Consider the following 26056-nt stretch of genomic DNA (forward strand, 5'->3'; position numbering starts at 1 on the left):
GTGGGAAACCTGACCCCTGGAGGGTCTTTAGGGACACAGGTGGGATATAGAGCTTGTTCCCATCCTGGCACAGCCATCAGGTGAGCCTCGCTTTGCTTCACACCACCAAGTAGGTCACCTGGCCGGTGGCCAGCAGGCACTTCCAAAACCTTGGGAGCGATAAAGGCTTCCCCACCCACGGCTGGAGCCCTGACGCAAGGCCGGAGCGGGAGCAGGAGGCAGGAGCAGCCCCTGTCCCTCCCTCCCCGCCCGGCCGCAGACACGCAGCGCAAGTGAACACTTGCACGAGTTCCCACCCCAAGAGGCAGCTGGATCCCACACTTCTTTCTCCACAGTTGGGCTGAGTCAGAGGCTTCCTGGCACAGGACTCTGGAGTGACTCAAGCTCCCTCCTCCAGCCCCTGCCAGCTCTCTCCTGCCCAGAAGATGCCAAACAGGAAGCCACAAACAAGTCAAGCAGATGTCTTGCACCGCCAGAGCAGGAGGAGAAGGCTCCTATCCACCCTCATCTCCATACCAGGAGGACCTATCACACCTCTGTGGCCAAAACCTTGGCCAACACCTGCAAACCAACTGGTCCCTGGGCCACCAGCCTGTTGGGATCAGGCCAAAAAGATTTGTAAGCAGGGGAGGGGCCATGAAGCAACCGAGGGAGCTGAGAACCTTCCAGCACCACATCCTGCTGGCACCTCTTCATCCCAGGAACTCCAGGACCAAGGCCTACCTTTGGTTTACGTAAGGATAAAACAAGGAGGCAAATCTCTTCCATGAGTGCTCACTCTCAGCTCCAGAAGCACACAGCTGCTGTCTGGGAATTAGCCCAGAAACATCTTCCAGATCCAAGCAAACATGGAGTGAGACAGAGCCACTTCCCTGTGCGTGGAGCTTTCGTGCTGCTCCCTCCAACCGCTGCTCCCCACAAGCCACATTCCCAACTGCACATAGACTGTTTTCCCTTTGTCCTCCAATTTTCCTGATTTTTTTCTCCTCCATTTCCCCTCTTCTCCAACAGCAGGGCCATTTCCAGATGACAGCCTGGGCAGCAGAGGAGAGGACATAAACCTGAGGCATGTGCCTCAAACCCCTCACACAGCTCTTGCAGCTTCTCACCACACACAGAGACCTTTATTTCCCCAAAAAATTCTGCTTTATCACAAGAACAGCTTGTGATGATCGTCCTAGGGAAGACCAACAACAGCTCCCACCATGCCAGAGGCTGGTTCTTTGGCAAATTTTCCTTTAAAATACAGAGTGAAAAGCAACATTTATCACAAGAAAAGGAGAGGAAAAAACGTCCTAAAATTGTCACATGTTTGCCTGAATACAGGATTTCAGCCAGTTCTGGAGACAAGGAATTTTAGTTCCAAGGGATGGTTGAAGACAAAAAGGAATTACACTCTTGACTTGTCTTCACAAGGACATGTCTTCAGATTTATCTTAACCCGGAGGAGTGAACAGAGCAGCTCTTAAATTAATAGGGAAATTCATCGTGCCCTCAGAGCACCCACTGTAATTTCAGGGAGGGAAGGGGGAATCTGCTGTTCCTCTGGAAAATACAACCTGATAGCCCTGTTTTAAGGTGGGAAAGGGGGAAAAAAACCAGAAAAACTAAAACTTAGCTCAACCTTAATGCTGACACAACTCACAGCATTAAGAATCACTCTCTTCTACCTTGTCCACCATGTGGGAGGAGGAGGATAATGGCTCCAGCTTTATTCCTGCCCCATCCCTGAAGTGTCCAAGGCCAGGTTGGATGGGACATGGAGCAACCTGAGACAGTGGAAAGTGTCCCCATCCATGACATGGGGTGAAACTGGTTGAGCTTTAAGATCCCTTCCAACCCAAACCATTCTGGGGTCCTGTGACTCGCATCATCACCAGTTCACAGGCAACATCCCAGCATCCTTTCTCCTGGTGTCCGAAGGGGTGGGAATGACTAACTACAGCCATTAAAGCTTAAAACAAGGATTTTTTTGCCAGCTGAGGAGGTGGAGAGGGCTGGCAGTTCATCCCATAAAGCCCTTGAGGTGATTTTTGGGTGGCACCCGTGGCTGCCCACCCGCAGAGCCCAGGGACCATCCCAGCCAGGCATCCCTGTCCCCGGCGCTGCTCCAGGCCCCCAGCTCCCGGCCCCGCAGGTTCCTTGGGAGCGATCAGGTGGCAGCGTCCAATTTCCTCATTGTTTCGGGAGGTGTTTTCTGATGGGAAAGGTGAAAAGGGGATTTGTGAGCCTTGTAAACCGATTCCTCTGAGTTGGGTAAACAACGGGAGCTCTGTTGGCAGCAGGATGCCGGGATGCCGGAGCAGGGAGATGGGATTAAAGTGCAGCCTCTCCCGTGCCCTGAGCTGGGGGGCTGCTGGTGGGGGCCCCAGTCCCTTGTCGAGCCCCCCTCACTTCCCCTTGGGGGTCTAAAATGCAAGATCTGATGGAGCGACCGGGGGCTACAGGTGGGACCTGCTGGAACAACCATGGATTCAGCCAGGGCCTGGAGGCATCCCAGACAGGGTTCGTTGGGACAGGAGGAAAAACACAAGGTAAGGAGGAAAATCAAGCAAGTTTGGCCAGAGTAAGATCAGGAGTGATGATGCCCCACTCCTCCACACCCCCCTCCCATGCAGGCACCTCTCCTCCATTTGGGAGACATCCATGGATAGACATGGATGAGCCAACACATTCTCAGCAATCCTGCAAACACAAGTGTCTTGCAGATAAGTCATCTGGAACCTTAAAATCCAACAGTCCTTCAGCTCTTTGTTAGGGAAGACCAAAAAATGGCTTAAAAATACAATTTTTTAAGAGAATGGGTTGACATTATTTTCCACCTGCTGTCCCTCTGGATCCAGGCATTCCTTCCAACTATAGAATCTCTGGGGCAGCATCACCTTTCCCCACGTCCACAGCACACGATGCCCCTCACCTGATTTCAGGCTTGGCAGAAACAGAACAACATTTCCCAAGAACCTTCTCCTTGGAGAAGATGTTCTAAAGCTGATGCTGACATACATATAAGATGACATATGCTAAATGCTGTTTGCTTCAAAGAAATCCAAAAATAACTGGATCTTACATGGAGGACGTGTATGTCTGGCAGGGAAGGCTGACAATGCCTGGCAGAGCGAGACCTGCAGGAGCTGGGAGATTTTCCTGGTGTCTGGGCAGCTGAAGCCCCCATGGGCCAAGCTCTCCACACCAACAGAGCATGTGAGTCCTTCCAGATGGATCACAGCTCCCACCCACTGGGAATCTCCTCAAGGAAGGGATGGGAAGGGGCCAGATCCAGTAAAAAAGCCAAAGCTCCATATTCAAACTGGCTGTGGGATTCTGAAAAACACTCCTGAACCCTGCAATTTGCTGGTGCCCAGCCACACACAAATCCAGTCCTATCCTTTCTGCCTCACTTGTCCAAGCCTTCCTAGGACACAGCAGCCATGCCCAGGCACTGGGGACTCTCTGCCACTGGCCACAAGGATCAAGCTCTGTCCCCAGAGCTGTTTTCCAGACCCCAATGTCATAGAGCCACATCACACTCCCACCACTGGAGAGTCCCTGCACAGCTTGTCCAAAGCTTCCTTCGTGACCTCTGCCAAAACCTGTATTTTCACCAAGAAAGAGAACTGAGAGGTCAGTAGTAAAAACTGGAACCTAGCTTAGGTGAAGTGGGACATCACAGATCAAACAGCATTATCAGACAGGGACACAACCACATTGTCCCCAAGGAACTTGAGCTGAGAACATCAGACACCCTCTGCCACAGGGAGAGATTCTCCTGCTGACACCAGCAGGTATCAGTGAGACAGTGCAGCCCCCACCTACCTCACCTTACCTCTCCAGAGCCAAAGACAATCAAACCAGAGGAATTACACCCTAATCTCAAAGGCCCACCTGATCCCAGCACACCACCAACATCCATAGCCCTTCCCCAAAGTGGTGCCAGTATGCAGAGGCACGGCCCCTTTCTCCTGTTTGACTCCCATTCAGCTCTTGGGAACAAAGATACTCCGTGGAAGGAAGTTAATTACAAGAGGAATGAAAAGGTTCCTCCCTCTGTATCTGTCGCCTTCTCGCTGGTCCATCGCGCCGCTCATCACCACAAGAGGGTAAATAGGAGCACACGAACCCCCACGCTCTCAGATCCCACTCCTTTCATGTGCTCCTCTATTATTAGTCTCCTTTAGAAGAGCCTGCCATCTTTTTTCCCCCTGCTAATCTATGGATAATTATTTTCCTTGCCCTTCGGCAGCCCTCTTCTATTTCTGCTCTATCCTTTGGAGCCGAGGTGGCCACACAGAACCAGCAATTCCAGGTATCTGAAAGCAGCTCATATCTCCTCCACTCCTTTGGTCTCCGCTGTTGAAGGAGATATTTTTCACCTTCCAGCCCCCCCAGCCCCTCACCACCCCTGTGAGAGGGAACAGCCTCTGCTGAGCCCCCGCGGGGCCGTTCCGTCCAGTTTCCCTCCCAGATACACTCTAAGGCCCCTTTTTTTTTTCCCCTCATCTCGGGTTTAATGAGGCCCATTCAACCCTCCCAAAGACAAAAGGCCCTTCTCGTTTCCAAACGGATTTACACGACGCATCAGTGAGGCATAAACGGGTCTCCATGGCAACGCTCACCGGCCCCCCCAGCTCTGGGATGCCATTTTCCAACTCTGCTGCTCCCCAAAACCCTTTTGTTGCTTCCCTGCCAGCTGGGAGGCTCCTCGCAAGCTGGTAAACCCCCCATCCCACACCCCTGGGCGCCAGGGGTGACATTTTTTGAGGTGAAGTCACAAGATGCCCAAGCCAGCGTCCCCCTGCAAGACACCCTGGAAAGCTCCGAGTCCAGGTCGTGGTCAAGCCAGGGTTGGGATTGAGCAGAAGGGATGGAAACACCAAGTGCAGGGGAAAATGAACCCAAACTGCCCCTCTCTGCCCAGAAATTGGGGGTGATGCCCAAGGCAGTGTAGTCTGTCCATGCTCAAGCACCAGTCCCAGTCTCATGGTTCCCAGCACCTCTCCACAGGGAAACCTGTGGCTCTGGGGATTTCCATGGCTTTGGCAATGGTCAAGAGGCCAATCCAATGCTTCACACAGAGATCTGGGAAACAGGAGCCTCATGTTTCACACTTTGGACCATAACTCTCCCTAAGCAGCTTCAAACACTGAAGGCTGAGAGAGCACCTTGCCTACCCTGAGCAGCCCTGGAAGCAGGAAGGTGGGACACAGGGAAGGTGGGACACAGGGAAGGTGGGACAAGGTCTCACTATAGCTCCTTGGGCTTTGTTCACATGTTGCAGTCACTGCTTTAGCTATGAAAGCCAAGCCCTCATCCAACATCTGGGGGACACACCAGAGAACCCACTTTTCCAGGAAAATACCCATCACTGTTGGGTTTCTCAAGCAGGAAGTTGGGAGCAGGATCCTGGTTTCAACTGCAAACCTGCAGCTTGTGGACAGGTCTGCTTTCCCCTCCTGCAGTCCAGACCCCTTCTCCTAGGGAAGAGTCACACCAAGGTTACTATCAGCCAAGAGCAGAGGAGGGTTCCAGACATCAGGATGCTGGGAGAAGAGGTCAGCAGGCTTCAGGAAAGCTGGCATGGATGCTATGGGATGCCAGCCACACCTCAGCACCCACAGCCAGCAGCTGCCACCACAGCTGGTGACATCCCTGGCCCCAGTGACTCAGTCCTCCTGCGCCACAGCAGGGCTGCAGGAAGGGCTTTCTCCCTGAACTATCCCCATAATTATAGCCAGGGAGAGTATCCAAGTGCCAGACTCCCCAGCAGCCCCAAGGAGGATGACAGATCACCACCACCAAAGGCAGCACCCACAAAAGGAGAACGTTCTCCTTTGTCCCATCGTGGGCTCGGCCAGGATGTATCCTATTCCAAAACCATCACTTCCAGGGACGGCTGCTGACCACCCTCATGCCCCAAGGTGGAGGAAGAAGAGAAGGGGGAGGAGAGGGAAGGCTCCCAGCCCTCGCAGCAGCCGGGCCTGCCAGGAGCAGCCATGTGCTGCTCCATCCTCCCAGGTCTGCGCACACTCCGTGCACTCAGATGCTGCACCCGAACGATCTCAATGCAAACCTGGCGAGGGGGGGAAACAAAACCTGCTGCTAATTGAGGGATTTTGGAGTAGATTTAATTAGGGCCAGAGCACTGGCGCAGGCTGCTGCTGCCACCTGCAGCACTCTCTGCAGCCGCTGGCATGGGCTCGGGGGACCCTGGGCTCCCGCCCACGCCCGCCTGGGGTCCGAACAGGGAATGAGGAACACAGGGAGTCCCTCAGGCTCACCCCCATCGCACACCCACCCCCCCAAACCCGTTATTTCCCAGCACAATAAGCGCCTCCAGCAGCGACGGAACCGAGGGCTCGGCCAAAAAAAAGAGGAAGAAAAGCCATATTTTCTCCCTGGAGTCGGATCGTCCAGCTCTCCCCTCGGAGGAATCAAGAGGGGCCGAGTTATCTAATTAATGCTGGCAGAAGCAGGAGGCCGAGGGCCGGGGGGCGGCGGCGGCCCACAAAGGCGGCGTGGGGAGCGGTCTCCCCGCCGCCGCCGCCGGCATCCCCCGGCAATGGGGCCCCACGCTGGGAGTGAGGTAAGAGGGGATTCAAAGGGGGGTTTGTCAGAGGTTTTGTTTTTGGAAACGGGGGAGGGGAAGGGGACAGGGCTTGACAAGAGCTGACAGACAACTGAACAAAACCATAAGGGCCATGAATGGCAACACGGCGCTTTAATTGGCGTAGGAATGGAGAGAGAAGTGAGACAATGAGGCTGGGCGGCGGCAGCGGTGGGGCCGAGGTGTGGGCACTGGGCACTCACCTTCTCCTGCCCGCACCCCAATCCCTACCCCAACACGGTTTGGCAGCTGGATGCTGCACCGTGACCACCATCCCAAAAAAACAGCACCTAAAGCCCACAGGGAGAACATGGAGGCAGAACGACAGAGCCTAGCACACGTCAGGCATCACAAAACCCTGACGGCACCGAGAGCGGCACAATCCCAGCCCCGGGATGCTGCAGTTATTAAATGATCCATCGGAAACAGCTCATGTTCCCGCTCGGCTCCGTGTGTTTTCCGGCTTCGGTTTGGCCACTCGTGCCCTGGCTACAGCCCCGCTCATCCGGAGGACGGGGGGCCGGGAGGGGGAGAGACGGAGAGGCAGGTTAAAAGGGAACACGGTTGGATCAGCGGGGTTCCCACTCCTTCCCTGACCCCTCCGAAATAAAAAGGAGGAGATTTCGTCTCCCAGTTCCAAAGCAAAGAATTACTTTGGCAGGGGCTGCGGCGGCGGCCGGGCGCCCACTTGGAAGGGAAAGCAGCAGGAATATGCCCAAGGAACCCAAGACAAGCCCTCCCCGCCAGGCCCCGCTCATTCTCATGCAGATCAACCCCAGTCGGGACAGAACGGAGGCAAACTGCAGCCCCCCCTCGCCAGAGCAGGGCTGGGGGCACAGGGAAGGGTGGGTGGGGGGCTCAGCACACCAGACCTGACACAAACCCCAGTGTTTTCCAAGATACCCTCTCTTCCCACCTCTCACTTTTCCATCTCATTGGGAAAAAGAAAAAGAACTGAAAGCTAAGAGGCAAGAGCTGAAGTTACAGCTGGTAGTTGGGCCTTAGGAGAGAGGGAGCCCTTTCCTTCCTGAGCCCCGGGACCTGACACCCCACTTAACCCTGCACCCCACAAACACAGTTTGCAGCCGGGAGTCTCAAATCTCCCCATGGGACAGTGACTGGGTGCTCATGCCACTCCATTCCAAGGGGTACAGGAGGGCTCCCCAAATTCTTCAGCTTCCCACTCCACTGGCCACCTCCAAAGCAAGGGAGAGGAGCCACCAGCCTCCCCCATATTTCTGAGAAATACCAGAAGAATAAAGCCCACACATGTCCTGGGGAGCAGCATAAACCACAAAGTCTCCTGGATTTCCCCTGGCTCCCAGGAGCCCCTCACTGTGTCCCAGGGCTCAGGTTTCCACCCCTGGAGACCCCATTGAGGCCTGGGTGACAGCTCCAGAGCACCCACCCAGGCCCCTGGGGCTCTGGCTCAGCCCGGGGATGCAATGCTGCGGTTTGAAGGATTAATCCCAATGTCAGGAACTGGGTAGGGAGGAGCAAACCCTGCGGAGGGTTCCCCAATCCCAGCTGCGGGATGCCCTGCCCTGCCCCGACAGGTCTCCCGGGTTTCGCCAGCCCTGCCAGCCCCTGGTCCCAGGGGAGCAGCGTCACCCCCACCGCGCCGCCCTGACTCACACCGGGCCCTTTGATCCCCCTGCTCCCGGAGTGGCCAAACGGGTTCTGGCATTCCAGCTCTGGCTCCCGTCTGGAAGCGCCATCTTCCCAGGCAGCTGCAAATCACCAGCCCTCAGCCCTGGCGTCATTACTGGGAACTTGTTCAGCTGCCACTGGCACTGGGGGTTATTAAGAGCTTCCCAACCCCTCCTTCCCCACACTGGCCATGTGCACATCTGCCCACAGCTGCCCAGCCCAGCTAGAAGGGGCCTTGATGACCATCCAGTTCCAACCCTGCCATGGGGTTCCAACCTTCCACTAGCCCAGCTTGCCCCAAGCCCCATCCAACCTGGCCTCGGACACTTCCAGGGATCCAGGGGCAGTCACAGTTTCTCTGGGCAACCTGTGCCAGGGCCTCACAATTCTCACAGGGAAGAATTTCTTCCCAATATCTCATCTAACCCTGCCCCATGGCAGTGAAAAGCCATTCTCTCTTGTCCTGTCCTCATCCAAAGTCCCTCTTCAGCTTGCCTAGAGCCCCTTTAAGAACTGGAAGGGGCTCCAAGGTCTCTCTGGAGCCTTCCCTTCTCCAGGCTGAACCAGGTCACCCCAAATTCCTCACTCCCACACCAGTCCCACCACCGGCTCACTGCACTCAGCTGCCCCAGACCTTTGGCCCTGCTCCACGGGGGAGGATGGGGCTGGGTTAGGTCTGGGAGAAAATGCTACAGATGAGTCACAGGACTTCATTAGTTATTTGTTTTCTCCCCTCCTGTCCTCCTGCACAGAACTGAGCCATCACCAAAGCCTGGAGACCCAGCTCTGCAGGAAAGCTGGGTCCAGCCTCCTCCTCCAGTCCTGCTTTGGATATCGCTCAGCAGGGCAGAAACTGCCCCTTTAACCCCAGAACCCTTTCCCAGTGCTGCACACACCCCTCTTTACTGTCCTTTTCTGGCACAACAGTCCAAATTTTCTCCACGTCTACAACAAAAAGATCCTCCTGACGGTTTCACCACTGGAAGGAGTTGGGACACTCTTGTGCTCCCCCTCAGCAGCCCTTCCACTGCTCCCAGTTTACCCAGCTGAAAGCTGATGGGAAGAGCAGCAGCTGAGGGAGGGGCCAGGAGAGAGCACAGGAGTGTCAGGTTTAATCCCTCCTCTGGTACAAAGAGATCTGGCTTGTACTTGCTTTTATTTTTAGGCCAGATTTACATGTGCAGCTGAACTTGAATCCAAAGAACAACTTCTAGCTGGGAATGGGAGAGGAGAGGAACCAGAACCCAGCACTGGCTCTGGTGCCACAGGTGCTGCCAGAACCGGAGATCCCGGGACTGGTGTTTCTTTCCACCTCCAAGGATGTCACCAGACTCCGCCGGGACACACGGCTCCCACTCCCAGAGGGAGCTTTCACAAGGCACTAAGCAAAGCTCGTGTTTAAACCTAAAAATAACCCAGCCCTTGGGCCCAGGGAGGAGGAGGGCAGAGCACCCAGCCTGTCCCGCTCCAGCGCCAGCAGTTTCCAATTGCCTGCGGACGGGGAGTGTTCCCAATCCTCCCCCCGAGACGAAATCCTGTGCCTTGCCACCCACACTCATGGAAGAAAACTGGCGAGAGCCGCAGGAGAGACCAAAGTCTCCCCCAACCACATCCTGCCCCCCTGCTTTGCTGCCAGATGCGATCCCCCAGAGCCTTGTCCCAAGATCCCGCTAGCTCCAGCATTCCCAGCGGCAGCCCTTGCCCCACTCAGTGTGTGCCACCAGGCTGGGGCCACGTTCCAGCCATGCCAGGAGTCTGAGAGGGATGATGCCACCAATCCAACAGGAGCTTATTCCAAGGCTGGTGTCTGTCTGTCCCACTGACTCTGCAGGCAGAGCTGGTCCCCAGTCCCCAGCACGGAGCAATCCTCAAACCCACCGGAGCTGCGAGAGCAGAGACCAGCCCCCACCCTGGAGCAATGGTTTTGGGTGCCCCCTAGGAAAGGGGGTTCTTTATCCTGGCTTGGGAAAACCCCAAATGAGCAGCGCCAGTGCTGTTGTGGGACCTCCCTGCCTTGCCCCGCAGCCCCTGACAGGACTCACCCACACAAATCCCTCACCAGTATCCAAATCTCCTCCCCAGTCCTCAGCTCCTCCATCCTGCCCAGCAGCTGCCAGCCCCCGGCAGGATTCATCCCCACAAACCCCTCGCTGGACCCTAAATCTCCTCCCTGACCTCCAGCTCCTCCATCCCTTTCTTGCTTCCCTCTCCCAGAAAAGCCCTTCATGGGGCTCTAGCTTCCAACTATCCCACTTCACTCCAGCTCCCTCAATCCATTTAAGTCTTTCTTTGCGTGTAAGGTGGTTTTTTATTTGCCTTTCTCTTTTTTTAACTTATTAAGGAGAAAGTTCAAACCATTGGCAGTGTCTGCAACACACTAATTTGGAACTTAGTGCGGTGTCGACATTGCATTAAGTATTTCTGTCAACCATGAGGACACACCATGTCTGTGTAAGAAATTACACCAGCAATTATAGCTAAAGAGGCATGTAAAATTTAAAAAAAAAAATTAATGTATTCAGAAATGATAACTGACATTCTTATTAGGATTAATCTAATTTTAGTAGACTCATTTATATCCTGCCTCTGGATAAAAAATGAGTTTCAATTTTAAAACCTGGATAAAAAGTGGCATTTTTTAAAAAAGTACTTTTAGAAGTCACCCTGCATGATTAAGCGGGATGATAATGCGAGGAAGCTTAACAAAAAGCTGTGCCATTAAAGGAGATATTTGTTAAACAAAATGGAAGCAGAGATATTTATCAAGCCCAGCAGATTATCCCAGGGTAGCTCTGGACCTGGCACTGCCGGGCGTTGCTTGCGGTCGCAAGTTAATGGAGAGAAAACTGGGAATGGCAGATAACGGGGAAGGGGCAGGAGTTTTGCCAGGTTCATCCTGCACCAGCAAGCCAGGGAAGGGCAGCACTGATGAGAGCCATCCATAGCCTGGATGAGTCCATGCCCCATTGGACATGGACAGGCACAAGGCAAAGCACAGGTGTCATTCACAGACTGGGGAGAAAAACCCCGAAAGGTGAGTCAGTTCAACACATCCAAAAAGCAAGGAAAGTGAGAGGGAAACACCAAAGTCCTTCCTGAGGTTTGTTGAACACCAAGGAGGCTCAGCCCGTTCCAGCATTGCCCAGCCCCCCTCCGTGGCACTGCCTTAGATGGGCTGTTGGTACAAAATGTGCCCTTGGCCTCAAGCTCTGGTGTTGGCATGTTTTAACTCCATGGCAATGGATGCTTTGATTGGCACAGGTTCTGGCAAGACACTGGAGTGTCTCTTCTCCCTGTGCCAGCCCACCACACACTTCCTGATACATCCCTCTCCAGCAACACCTCACCAACCCACAGATCTCCTCATCCATCCAACCAGCCACCCCAGATGAGGAACCAGCCAAGAGGCCTCCTCCAGGCTCGCCTGTTGCTCCATTGTCCCCACATCCCCCATGTGTCCATGACCACCACATCCCATGGGACAGTGAGGAGATCCCAGCCATCCCAAGGTGCAGGACATGGAGGCAGGAGGGCACAGGAAGCCTGCACAGCCAGGACTGGAGCTGGGGCACCAAGAGGGCTGGGCTCCCTCCTCTCATCCACATCCCTGTATTAAAAGGGAATTAAGCACAGACGCAAAGCACCAAAAGATTTAAGAATATGTGGAAAGACTCAAAAGCTGAAGAGGAGAAAAAAAAATCCCAGGCTGATTATTTTATTTTCTCCTGACAGTTTGAGCCACAATGGCCAATAAATCCCAATTACAGATTTTAAAAATGCTTCCTGCAGACACTTGGACCATCAAGGCAATTCCAGGCTCCCATAACTCCTGGTTTATGATGGTCATACATGTCAGTTTTCCACAGAGCCCAGCATTTCAATAAAATGACCATAAACCTAGATTAGAGATTAAAGGACTGACTCAGAAGTTGTCAGAGGAAGAAACAAGTTTCCCTGCAATTGCTTTGCCATTTTTACCGACCAACAGTTTGGCTTTTTGATGGGTTTATGCCAGCAGTAAATTCTGGGCTGCTGACAGCCCGGTGTGTGAGAGGACTGAAGGCAGCGGCGGGGAGGTGTGGGGAGGACGCAATCCCAGCCCCGGGCTCAGGCGACAACTCGGAGATGAGAAGTGACAGGGCCCCTCCTGGGCTCCCCAGTGCCAGCACAGGGACACGGATGCCGGCTCCGACCGACCTTCCTGGCCCCCCCCTCCCAGCCCCTCGACCTGTCAGACTTCTCTCCAGGGAGCAGCTCTGTCCTCGTTTCTCCTCCTCCCACCTTGGCAGGGTCAGGAGCTGCCGGCCTGACCCCCCGAGTGCCCCCCGTGGCCAGGCAGGACCAGGCACCTCGGGGACAATGCACAGGAGAGCATCCCCGGGCCCCCCATCGGCAGCTGCCTCTCTCCCCAGCCTGTCACAGCAGCAGCAACAGCTCAAGGGAGACGCCTTTGAAAGGATAAACGGCAGGCGTTTGTTGTGCTCCCGTTTCCTGGATGAATGCGCTGCTTCCTTTTACTAAGTGCTCTCTTAGGAGAAGGAAAAGGGAAAAATAAAACAGCAGCAGAAAGGAAGGAGGATGACTCACGGTGAGGCCACATCTCCACCGACACGCGAGAGCTGCGAGACGGTGCCAAGGACAAAGGCTGGGATGAAAAGCAAGTGAGCGGATCAAACGCGCGCCCTCCCCGGGGAGGGGGAAGGTTTCAGGGAGCTGCCCGGGGGGAGGAAGGTGGGATGGAGCTGGGCCCTCCCGGACGCCCATGGGCTGTGAGCAGCCTTCTCCCCTTCCTGAGCTTCAGCCACTGCTTTCACCATCTGAACAGGGGCTCCGGTTATTGGAGTTCATTCATTACGACACGCACACAGGGCTCCACACCAGGGCACGGGCAGCGATGGGGGCGGAGAGGACCAGGAGGAACCGTGGCTGCACCCAACAGGAGGTGGAAAAAATGCCCTTTTCCTGAGGAAATGAAAGAGCTGAGCCCGGAGCTCAGCGCGCCGAAGGGGGCCGGTGCCCTTTCTGCCGGTGTCTCTCAAAGTCTATCAAAAAGTCCCATTTACATCAAAATGCCCTTCCAGACATGCTTCGATTTTACTTTTCCCCTTTCATCTCCGTCCCCCTCCCGCCCCACCTCGCAGCCCCATTGTCCTCGCAGCACCAGGAGAGGGCCGAGCGCGCTGCCAGCGGGAAAGGAACAGGAGAGAAAGAAAAGAGCTGGAAACTAAGAGAGAAGCCGGAATCGCTTCTGGTCCCGCTCCAGCGGGAGCTGTGACCCCATCTCCTCCCGCCTGCTGCTTGGCGGCCGCCCCGGGGGACAGCGCTGGCCGTGTCCCCTCCGCGGGGACGGGCACTCACTGCCCCAGCCTCCGCTGTCGCCCGCGGCTCTGCTCGGGCTCCGGTGGCCACAGATGGTTTCAGTGAGCTTCAACAAAAGCCTCGTCTAAGGGCTGCAGGAGCCACCATCCTGCTCTGCTGTCCCCAGCCAAGCACTCTGCACACCCTGCTCCCAGCACGGAGGACGCTGGTGGCACTGGGAGACCCCAGCAAAGTGCTCTGGGCTTGGTCACAACCGCACATCCCAACTGGAAACGAAGTGATTGAGTGTAAGTGCTTCATTCTGCAGATGAGTCTTTAAAATGCCAGGGGAGCTGGAACACTTCCACAGGTGCCAGTGCCAGATCCAGCTCTGCCCTAGCCTTGTCCCACCTGTCCTTCTCCAGCAATGTGGATTTACTGAGCTGTTTTCTTCCCCAGCCCTGGCCCCAGCAATGCCACATCCTCCCCTCACTTTTCCAAGCCCCTTAAAAGCAGAAGTGCTTTCCTCAGGCTGCCGGATGGACACGCAAGCCCTAGACTGAAATCCACTCCAGGTTCCAAGTGCAAATGAGATTTAACTCCAGTTTAACCCAGTAAAGCCCAGCTCTAGCAGTGCACAACTCCAATGTCGTTCACCAGGCTCTGTCCACCTTGCCTGACACGGAGCTTTTCCAGTCCTCCCTTCCTATTGTCAGCGTCTATTTTTAACCCCCAGCATTATTTCTCCCTGCGTGACTTCAGACACTCTCTGGGGACGAGGTGGAATTGCTGAGCTGGTTCCAGCCAAAGTGACTCAACTCTCACCTTCAGAAGCCACACAGGAATCAGAGGAGAAGTAAATTTTCCTCCATTCACATTTTCCTTTCTCTTTCCCTCCAAGCTCTGTCTGGGGCTGAAAGCAGGGAAAGCTGCAGGGAGGAGGTAAAAAGCCAGTGTCCATCAGCAAGAACATGCGGCAAAGCCATTTTCCTCTCTGTTCTTCCCTGGTACCTCTATAATCAGCTGGATCTACCTCTGTGGCAGCTACCTTGGCAAAACTCTGCATCAGCTGCTGGTGTACACGAAGGTTAGAATGGTAACCTTAACACAGGTGTTATGAGTGGGGCTCTGAGCTGGCAGGCACAGGGAATCCCATGGAGAGAGGCACCATCCCGGCAGAAGGGAGGGAGCAGCATTCCCCTGGCGGGGCCCTGGGCCGAGCGCCGGTGCCGACGCTTCATTGCTCCCTTTGAGCTGGTCTTGCCGGCGCCGCAGAGCAGCAATTAAGGAGAAGGTCAGCACCAAAGCCCTTCAAGAATCTGTCCCTTCAGGGGAGTACCCAAACAACCCCACCATTTGCTACCTTCTAATTCCTAAAGCGCACAAGCCCAACGCCAACCCAACGCCAACCCAACGCCGAGCGCTCAGAGACGCCTCACGGAGTGAGGGATGCGTGTGCTGCGTCAGCCAGATGTTGACATTATTCGGCATTAAGAGCCAATAAATAATCATTAATGCTGCTGCTGCAGCAACCAGGCTTCTCTGCAAGAAAGCCCAGATGCCAAAAACGCCGTGTTTATGGCACGAGGGGAGGCAGGATCCGGGAGAGCCGCCTGCCGCGCACAATGCGGCCGGCGCTGCCAATTCCAGAGCGTATCCCAGCCCCGCGGCACTCGGCATTCCTCCTGAAGCCCCAGCTCAGGGGCTGGCAGAACTGGGAGGGTCCCTGCGAGCCGACCTGTTTCCGCAGCCACACGGGATCACACCGGCCACCAGCAGCTGGGGTGACATCAGGAGTCGTTGCATTCTGAGCTGTCTGACACTGCTCCAGACAGCCCTGTTTTTTGGGATGACTCCCTGGTTTCGCTCACTGGAGCTGGCAGGACGCTGGAACACACACAGCCCCGGAGACAAGGGGAGGCAGCATCTGGAAGCAATTATCCCAGTGCTCTTGTATCTGTCACCCACTCCTTTTGTAAGGAACCATTCCCAGTATCAGCAAGCTCTCTGTCATAAACCAGGAAAGGGATTTTTCTCCCTCAGCTCAACAAGGCAGTGGAGACTTTCCCGATGGAGTGCAGGATGGGCAAGGCTCCTCCTGCCAGGTCACAGGAGAACTGGGCACAGCAGGGACAGGCACCTGTAGGCACCTCAAGGAAAAAGCCCACTCAGAGGAGGAATACAATTTGTCTCCCTTGCCTTTGTCCTAGTATGATGCTGCAGCACTTCCAACACTCTACTTCCGAATTTGATGCCCCCAAAACCTCCAACTGTTTTACAGGCATGGATGACCTTCTGGGAGCTCCGTGGGATGGTCAACGTGCCTCCAACGCACCCCATGCAATTGAATCCTCAAATCATGTGCTCCATCCTAAACTAAACGCCTCCAGCCTCAACCATGTGTTTCCATCCTCAACCCACGTGCCTTCATCCTCAAAGAGGAAAAACAAGGAGGAACAGGCCTTGTCTAGGAGAGCAGGAGCCAGGAGGCTCCCACAGCCCTTCCCCACCACCTTGAACACCCCCTCCCCAGGCCTGGTAGCCCTGCACTCTCTTTGGCGTTGTCCTCATCTTCATCCATGCTCAGGAACAACATGTAGCTTGCATCCTAAAAGGAAAACCCAGCCAAGAAAGGCCAGCCGATGGGCACCAGGGTTTTTCCAGCTGGCTGGCACATCCAACAAACCCCCAGCACCTAAAACAGGGGCACCCCTGCCCACCCTCCTGAGCCCACGAGCCCCACACGCAGCAGAGGGAGGTGGTTCACCAAGACTTTCGTGCCTCTCTTGGATGTTATGAAATCAGGCAGGGAGCATGAAACTGCCTGCCGTGGGTGGGAGCACCCAGGGCTATATGGAGAGCCTGGAGGATTCCTCCGTGGTCTGGGAAAGCACGTGGACTCCCCCGCCCCGCACACGCCCTCACAGGGTGGGTTTTTCTTCTGGAGAGACTGGGTGAGAACAAATACCCAGCACAGCCCCACATGAATGGGATAATTAGGGAACAGCACCCAGCACTCACCAAGTCAGGGCAGAGATCAAAAGCAGAATCAAGCATTAAACCTCACCAGGATCGGGAGCCGCTCCTGGGAATGGACTCCTGTGGGACCCCTCCCCATCCCTGCATCCCAGAACTGCTCACTGAAGGTAGGGAATGCCAAGCCAAAGCAACACAAGCAGACTTTCCTTCATCCTCTACCCCCAGCAAGTTTTCCTGTAGCTCAAAGAAGTAAAAAAAAGAAGGAAAATAGGAAAAAGCTCTTCTACTGCCATTAAATGAGCAGCAGGCACAAAGCTGAAAAGGACAGAGCAGTGGGAGAGGGCTGGGGGTCCAGAAAGCACAAGGGGCCCTCCTCTCCTTTCCCCTCCCTCCACTGCTTTGCCAGGATGTTGCTGCCTCAATTATTTCAGTAATTAGCTGAGCCGAGGCACTGCTAATGGGGGGCAGAGGAAGGGGGGCACAGGGAAAGGGGGTCACAGGAAAAGGGGAGCACAGACTGGCTGGGATGCACAGCCAGATCTCAGCCTTGCAAAATTTCCATGAAAGAAGAATAATACAAGTCTTAAACCCAAACACAGCTGAAGGGGAAATTCCAGCTGCCTCCAGCCCTTCACACCTCCCAGCGCCTTCCTAAAACCCCAATCCAGCCAAGGCCTCCTCGGCCCAGTGAGAGGGAAGGGGGCTGTGTATCCCCAGTGGCACTGGGACAGCCCTTCCCACCTCCCGGGGAAGCATCTCCTCCTCCTCCCTAGCGAAGGAAGCTGGGAACAATGGGATGCACCAGTGCCAGCTCCAGCAGGGATGGACACTCATGGACCACCCACCTGGCTGCCCAGGGACAAGGGACAGGCTGGGAGGGACAGCCCGGTGCAGGGGACACAGGCAGCTGCCAAGACCCCCTTCCTTGCTTGGTGTGAGGGGCAGCTCCCTGTCCTGGTGACATGGGGGGACACCAGAGGGATATGAGGTATGAGGGAATTCAACGACTGCAGGCTGTGGTCACTGAGGGAGGGGCTGTGCAGAGCTTCCCCATCTTCCCCCACCCCAGCTCTTCCCACAGGAGAGGGGCTGCTGGCTGAGCCATGGCCCAGACCTCCCCTTACAAAAACAACATTTCATCTTTTTTTTTTTTTTTTTTTTTTTTTTTTTTTTTTTTTTTTTTTTTAATTTCTTCTTTTGAAATAATTGACTAATTGGCCAAGCCCCAGGTCCGTGCTGGGAGTGGATCCCAGGTCTGCTGTTGCATAAAGCGTTTATTAAAGACATCACAGGAGGACAGGAGAGGAGGGGAGGGGGGCCAGGCAGAGCCCGGCAGGCCGGGGCGGTGCCCAGAGCACGCTGGAAATTTCCCATCGCACCCAGAGGGAGGAAGCCCAAAAATTAATCCCGATCATCCCCCGGAGCGCAGCTCTGCCCCGAGCAGGGCCTGACTCAGCCGGGATGGGCATCCCCCGGGGCGGGCAGCACCCAGGACTGGCAGCACCCAGGGAGGGCACCCCAGCCCCAGCACCCTCCGAGCAGGGCTGCGAGTACGTGAAAGGGAGGGGGTCCCCCTCCTCCCTTTAATCCCCAGCCCCAAAGCAGAGCCCTTTCAGGGGAAAGTGTAACGCAATACCTGGAAAATTTCTCCCACCCGTTCTCCGCTGTTGGCTGCCAAATTTAAAACATATTTGCTGCCTGGCCTTGAAGAAACGTAACCTGCTGCCTAATTCCAACACGTTCATTCTTTGGGGGGCAACGAAAAAATTCACAGAGCCGCTGGTGGCTCCTCTCCTTACACCCCGCAGCCCTCGGGGCTGGGAGCTGCCAAAAAGCTGCCTGGGAGCCTCCGCCAGGAACGCCAGGAAAGAACAGGAGGGAGCACAGCAAGAGGGTTTTGAGTCAATGTCCATAAGCCCTGAGACTCAGCTAGGGGTGCCACCAGCCACTGGCCCTTGGAATACGCAACATCCAGGGCAGCACAAACCTCCAGAGCATGGAGAATAGGCAGGGACCTGCAGGGAGAGGATCCCCACTTGGAAGCAGAGCCACCCCATCTCCCTTCACAAGTGGAGAACCAAGGGAGCAGGTGGGTGCACACACAGCCCCATCCCTCATCCCGCCACCCCAGCTCCTCACCAGGAGGAATTTTCTAGCAGGCTGGGGTTTTGAGGGGAGGCTGGAGCAGTGGGAAGGGGCTGGGGGAGGGCACAATGTGTTTAGCAGACTGAGCGATCCGACAGGGCCCATTAAAGGAAACAATTTGTAATACAATAATTACTATGTCGTTTCTCTGGCCTCTTTCCTAAGCCTCCCTTTAAACAGTTTGAGGTTTGAGGGGCCTCTAGAAAGCAGAAATCTGTGGGGCTAAGGGTGTCCACATGTGTCAGGATGAGGAAGATGGGATGGACACATGGAGCAGGCACTCACTTGAAGCCTCTCTACATGCAACAGGAACTCATCCTGGTTTGCTCACAATCCTTGAGGGAACACACGGAACAAAGAGGCACTGCTGCTCCCCAGCTGCAAGGTATCAGCGGCAGATAAGGGTTCTCCTCTGGGAACACCACTGGATGTGGTGATCCATGCTTGCTCCATCCTGGACCCCATAGCTGCTCCAGCTCGGCTTTTCTGCTCTGAAGTTCTCGGCCACACATCTGAAGAAAGCGGCAGCAGCGAACAACAGAGCGAGAGCAAGCAACACAAATCCCCAGGATAATGAGCCCGGAGGAGGGAGATGGTGGGCTCTGTCTGAGGAGGGAGCCGTGCTTTTATTGGAGAGGCCTAAAAGGGCTATAAATCCTCAGATTCAAAGGCTAACTCAAGCTCTTTCAAGTCGGAGGAAGGCCTGGGATGTGTCAGCTGGGAGGACTAACCACGCCGCGTCCCCTGCTGAAGTGGCCTCTTCAGCAAAGCCGCGGAGCAGCCCGGGATATTACACCCAGATCCTTTCCATATGCTCCCGGCCGGCCGTGGGCAGGGCACACCGGGATCCCTGCCGGCACCGGGAGCTGCCCGACCCCCCGCACGGGAACACCGGCCACCCTGCCTTAACGGGGCACTGCCTTTGTGCCCATTCCCCTTCCAGACCCCACTGAGAAATTGCCCCCCGAAATCTCAGTAGGAGCAGGGGCTGCGTCCCTCCCTCTCACGTTTGGCTGCGATACTACAGCAAGCCCAGACAAAGAGCGCGGGGCCCAGCACCAGCACATCCCCGCATCCCTCCACATCCCGAGGCTGCCAGCCCTGCCTGCCAACCCGCACACCAGGCCGTGCTCCCACCTTTCAGAAATCCATTAAAAGAGAAAAATCGGTGGCAAAGAGGAGATGGCGCCGAGCCTCAGCCCCGCGTGAGGAACCGCAGACACTTCCCAGCCTAATGAGTGGGAAAACATGGACACACTCTGGGATCAATGGGAATGGTGTAAGGGGGTTTGTAGCTCATAAGCCATGAAATGGCACTTTGCTTTTCCCAAAGTACCTACTCAGAAGAGGTGGGATGGCAGAAGCCAGGCAGGGTAACCAGTACACAGGGCCAGGCTCATCCTGGCAGGATGCCAGGGGCAAGGAAAGGGATTGCTGGGAAGTGGGATGTTCCTGTCCCATCACCAGCAGTGACGCAGGCCTGGGTGCCACCAAAACCCGCCAGGACCCCCAGCTAGGGAGGGCACCCACTCCAGGGCTTTGAACTTCCCAAACTCTGGCCAGAAGGTGCTGGGACAGAAGGAGCTGGGACAGCTTGTGTGGTGTCTCCCAAGTATCCCACCCCCGCACCTCCACGTTGGCACCAGCAGAGGCCAATCCACATCAAACCAGGTGACTCCGAGCTTCCCACCACAGCCCAGCCCCAGCAGACATGGCACACGTGGATCTCTCTGCAGGCACAGCACCACAGAGGCATAGAGCCTTTGAAAAACATGGAGGAGAGCTCACGGCTGGACACCAACCAAACCCCCAGCTCTGCCCTTACACAGCCCCCCTGGAGCAGCCCGGCCCCACGGCCTCAGAAAGGGCAAGCAGTCCACCTGGGAAGGGTCGGCTGTGGGTAGGAAAAGGTTATTCCCGAGCAGCCGAGCCAGGGTTATAAATAGCTGGCATTTTTGAAGTGCAGCTGCTCAGCTCAGCTCAGCTCGGCCGGGGCGGCACTGCCACGCCGGCACCTGAGCCGGCTCGGATCCCGCTCGGGGGCTCCGGCAGGGAGAGCTCACAGAGAAGCCACTGCTCACTGCAACACCACGAGGAACCCCCCAAACCTGTCCCCTCATCCTCCAGGGAGGAGGGACTGGAGGCCCCTGAGCTGCGCTCCGGGGATCGCCCGCAGCCCCTGCTCCAGCTCCAGCAGAACCTGCTCCATGAAAGCGCAGGGGCCAGGAAAACCCCACTGTGCACAAACCCAGCCTCACTGAGCAGGACGCTTAGCCCCGGCTTGTCCGACTCCTCTGGGACCAAGCCTGGGCAGGCTGGGGAGCCTGGAGTGCCAGCATTCCAAGGCTCAGCCATGAGCAGAGCATTGGGGCTCCAACCAGAGATGGGATCCTGAGACTCCATGAGCCAAGTACCACTGCTCCAACCAGAGGTAGGACCTCAAGGCTCCAGCACAGCCATGAGCTGAGCTCTGATGCTCCAACTGGAAAGGGAATCCAGAGGTTCAGCAAAGCCTGGGGCAGACCAGCAGGGCTCCAACCACAGATGGGATCCTGAAGCTGTGGCACAGCCATGAGCTGGTGATGAAGCAAGAGACAACCCAGGAGGGGCAAGAAAACCCCTCCAGAAGGATGCCAGGAGAGCACCAACACTCTCCACGAGCAGGAGGACCACCACCACCATCCCTCCTGCTCTCCAGGAGTCTCTGCCACACTGCCCGACCCAGAGCAGGGGATGGGAAGGAGAAAAGCATCGGGAGAGAGCAGCAAGGAGCTGGGCTCTCCCTCAGCCCTGCACAACAAAGCCCTGCAGCCGGGCTGTGCATTCCTGCCCAGATGTGACGCTGCGATAGCGCCGAGCGAGTCCTGCTCCTGCTCCCCGATCCCAGCAATCATTAATTAGAGACAGAACGGAATCAGCTTTGTTTCTCCCCACCCTATTCCAGCTGCCAGACTCCAAGTAGCATGTGCTACTGATCGCTCCAAGATGTTTTCCCACCGGAGTCCAGCGCTCCTTGGGCAGACAGTCTTCCCAGCAGCACAGGCACTGCTGTGCTGAGGAGAAGGTGCCCTGCCACAGGGGCAGCGAGCACAAAGCTATGGGAAAGCCGGGGGGAAGCTGGGACAGACAAATCCTACATGGAAACAAGGGATCATCCCCACTGCTAAGCCTCTGGTTTACAGGAGGCAATCCAAACAGCTCCTGACGGACGTCATGCAAGGGGCTACTCGTGCACTCCGGCTCTTTGTGAGCCCCGTGATCCCTAAAAACATGGACAGGGCTTGGGGGGACCCCTGAGTCCCCAGTGAAGCTGTTTGGGGGGACCCCTAAACACCTTGTGAAGCTGCTCAGATGGACCCCCAACCCACCTGGCCACACCACCAAGGGCACCAGCACATCCCACCCTGCCACATCCAGCCCATTTGGGATAAGGATTCCAGGGAACAGCTTAGACCCCAAAGCAACACAGGAGCTCAGGTGCAGTGGAGGGAAGCAGCCCCCACCTGCCCCCGCCAGCCCTTCCCAGTCAGAAATGGCAGGGAAGCCCCATGGAAGCCCCATCCCGCCCCACTGCCAGGCAGATCCAAGGAGCTGCAGCAGCTGTTTTGCTCCGGAGAAAGCTCTGGCTCCTTTTACAATCAATCAGCCACCCCATCACGGCTCTTTTTTTCTTTTAAAGGAAGCAGTTAAATTCATTTTATGGAATCCAGCGGTATTTACCCGGCTACTGCGAGAGCCGCAGCCCTGCCTTCCCCTTTTTTTTAATTTAAGTTAATGAAGTCATTCCCAAACGACCTGCAAGGAGCCCTGGGTGCTCCTTTCCCCCTGGCACAGGGAGAGGGAAAACGCCTCCAGTGAAATGTGGGCTGGGCACGGAGGGGGTTCTGCATTGTGGGAGCAGGAGCTGGGAGGGCTCCCAAAGGCCTGGAACCCAGCAAAGGGTCCCCTCCATTCCAAAGGGAAACTCCAAGTGGAAAGCAGGCTGTCCAGTTTTTGCCCAAGCCAGCCTTCGGACATAGAGCAAAGCCCTGGAAAGACTAAGGTGCACACGGGAGCCATGGGACTCTTGATGGGAACACAGAACCATAAATCCTGGAATGGTTTGGGTTGGGAGGGGAACTTAAAGCCTGTTCAGCCCCACATCCTGCTATGGACAGGGACACCTTCCACTCTCCCAGGTTGCTCTAAGCCCCATCCAGCCTGGCCTTGGATACTCTAGGGATAGGGCAGCCACAGCTTCTGTGGGCAACCTGTGCCAGGGCCTCCCCATCCCTACAGCCAAGAATTTCTTCCCAGTATCCAACCTAAACTTCCCATCTTTTTAGCTTAAAGCCATTCCCCACCTCCTCAGCCTCAGGAAAGGCGAGTCTCTATAAGCCAGCAATGACTTTCCATTAAAAATAAGCAGCGAGTTTTCCCTATTTCCCAAATCCTGACACGGCGAAGCCCCTCCTGCGCCCACAGCTCCTGTAATCCCATTCCATCTGCTCCGACAAGTGCGAGCCCCCCGCTCCAGAGCTCCAGGCCAGCCTTTCCCCTCGGAAACAGCCTTCCCGCAAGCACTTTGTCCCTCGTAAAATGGCATTAAAAGAGGCAAAGATCTGCCAGGCTTCAACCCCAGCGCTTATGGAATTCCATGGGACACCATCATGTCATTAAAGGCAGAATAAAAATACCACGAAGGATTAGACTTTTGTCTGGTGTTTTTTTTTTTCTTCCCCTCTTCCCCTCGCCTTTTTTTTTTTTTTTTTTTCTTAAATAAATGCATTTATTTGGTTTTTAACAAGTTCAGAGCTGAGCAAAACTTTCTGGAAGGGGAAGAGGGAAAAGCAGAGGCGAAAGGAGCCATTCTCCGGAGCCGCATGGATGATGTGTCCCATTTCCCCCACCTCCTTATTAAAATACTTTCTGGGGAGGTGAATTCCAGCCTGAAATGAATTTTCCAAACCATATTTTATTAGGAAAGCTTCCCTTTAATGGTCGGTACAGGAGCCCACCAGGGTCAATATTTCTCCCAAATTACAGCCAAGGGAGTTGAGAAAGGATTTAGCCAGAATTCCTCCGGCAATTCCCGGCTGTCCAAGGAGAGCACGCTCCCACCGCTCCCCAGCTGCGCAGCAAAGGGGACGAGTAAATCCCAGAAGCACTTTCCCCAAAGCCCCCCTTGGACACGATGGAATAAATTAAAGCCATATTGCCTCTCCAAGCCCCCTTCCAAAGGGCTCTGCAGGCATCCCAGGGAAAGCAGACTCAGAGGGTGAGCTCATCCCAAGCACAGGTTTGAGACAATTATCACTTTTTCCAACAAAACCATTCCTAGACCTATTTTTTTTTCCCTTTTGAGACCCAGCATCCTCACAGTGGGGAGCGGGTGATGATTTCAACGCTGGCTTTGGGACACACACCCAGGAGCCGACCTTCCCAACCTAGCACACGGCTTAAGCCTGACTTAACTTGATTAGGAAATCATTCCATCTATCAGATGTGTTATCAGCATCCCTCTGATAACACCAGGAGCCTCAGACCCGCTGGTGGAGCTGCAGCCCACAGCTCCCAGCTGCCCAGAAAGGGCAGGAAAATATTTTCCTTATTTACAGCAACCGTGCAGAGGCCGGCCAGACCCGGAGCACCACGCTTGCTCCTCGGATCCGTTGGAAAATTCCACTTAGCCATGTTATTTTTAAGGGCTTTAGCTCTCTTTACTCTAAAAACAAGAGCTAAAGCGCAGCAGAGTAGGATGGGGGCTGGCACAGCCCCGGCACTGCCCCAGGAAGGGGCTTGGAAGCCCAAGCACAGTGGCAAAGGGTTTTTATGGATCTATCTGGAACATAATCCCAATTCAACCAGGAGCATGATTTTTCCTCCAGCTGGAGCTGGACTTTGCCCAGCACACCAATTCCCAGACTGGTTTCCTCAACTGGGCTTGCTGGGAGCAGCTTGAGGAGGCTCTGCCTGATGCCACGCAGCCAGCAAAGGCAGAGCTGGGAAAGAAAGGGACGGAGCCCAAAGACGGATCCCGGACACGAGGATCGGGGGTCACTCCACGGGGGCACAGACTGGAGGGATCTGAGTGGGATCACGGCCGGGCCCCGAAAGTCCTCACCAAGGCAAAACACTACAATGGGCTTTGCCTGTGCATGTCCCGGCAGAGCCATTCCTGGGTGGAAACGCCGACGTTTTGGGCGCTTCCCACTCCCTCCTGTCCCTGTGGGGATACAGGGATGGGGAAGCACCCACAGGAGCAGCACCACACAAGATGGCACATTCCAAGCTCCAAATCCGTGGACAACCGAGAGCAGACAATACTCAAACTCCAAATTCCCAGAGAATTCCAGAGAGTGGGCAACCACCAAGCTCCAAACTGGGGAAGAACTGAGGGTGGAAAAGCACCGAGTTCCAAACTGGGGGAGAACTGCAGGCAGACAAACACTAAGGTCTGAATTTGGTGAGAACAGAGAGTGGGCAACCAATGGGACGCTAACTGGGAGAAAACTGGAAGCAGACAAACTCTGAGCTCTAAACTGGGGGAAACCAAGGGTGGAAAACCCCAATCCCTGAATTCAGGGGGAATTCAGAGTGGACAACCATCGAGATCCGAACTGAGGGGAAACTGAATCCAGACAATCTCTGAGCTCTGAACTAGGGGTGAACCAAAAGCAGAAACCACTGAGCTGCAAAAACTGGGAGCAGAAAACCACCAAGAAAAGCCAAGGAACCCCTCAAGCTCCCCCTGGACACCCCAGCAGGGAAGCACAACTCCAAGGCCACCACTCCTGGGCTCAGTGGGAAGTCCTGGAGTGTCACCCCTGTGCCAGCCGATGACCACGGCCTCCTCCCAAGCTCCCAGTCCTCAGCAGCTTAAGGAAAACCCAGGATAAGGAAGGCACAAGGGGTGACATGGCATCCTCCACCACCAAGCCGGAGCCGCCTTCCCTTCTAGCTGCGTTTTCCCAAATAAAAACTCTATTTTATGGAAGCAATTTGCCTGCCCCTCGCCAAGCTCACGGATTCAGCGAGGCAATTCCCGAGGGAAAAGGCTCTCTCTGCTCCCAGCCAACTGACACAACTCCCAAAGAAAGGAAAGGAAAAAACACACGGAGGAGAGCGAAGTGACGGAGCCGCCGTCCCGGCGCTTCCAGAGCTGGGGACACACAAAGTGTGCCTTCAAAGTTAATTCTTCCCCACCGAGAAACCAAGGAAAAAAACATTTGGTTGGAATACGTGTCCAGGCAGGAAGGTTGTCCAAATCGTTTCAGTTCTTTCCAACCCTCAAAAACTCTTTGGATTATTTTTGGGTTTGGTTTTTGTTTTTTTTTTTTTTTTTTTTTTTTTTTTTGCCTTGAGAAGTGTAGTGGGGAAAAAAAAAAAAGAAAAAAAAAAAAA

General features: G+C 55.2%; 1 protein-coding gene across 1 annotated transcript in view; it reads right to left on the minus strand.

Moving 5' to 3' along the window:
• The window catches only part of LOC310922675 (ephrin-B1), a 47375-nt gene that overhangs the window by 18329 nt on the left and 2990 nt on the right, over window positions 1-26056 (minus strand). The window lies entirely within an intron of this gene.

Source organism: Zosterops lateralis, assembly GCF_965231275.1.
Source record: "Zosterops lateralis genome assembly, chromosome: Z".
Taxonomy (NCBI): Eukaryota; Metazoa; Chordata; class Aves; order Passeriformes; family Zosteropidae; genus Zosterops; species Zosterops lateralis.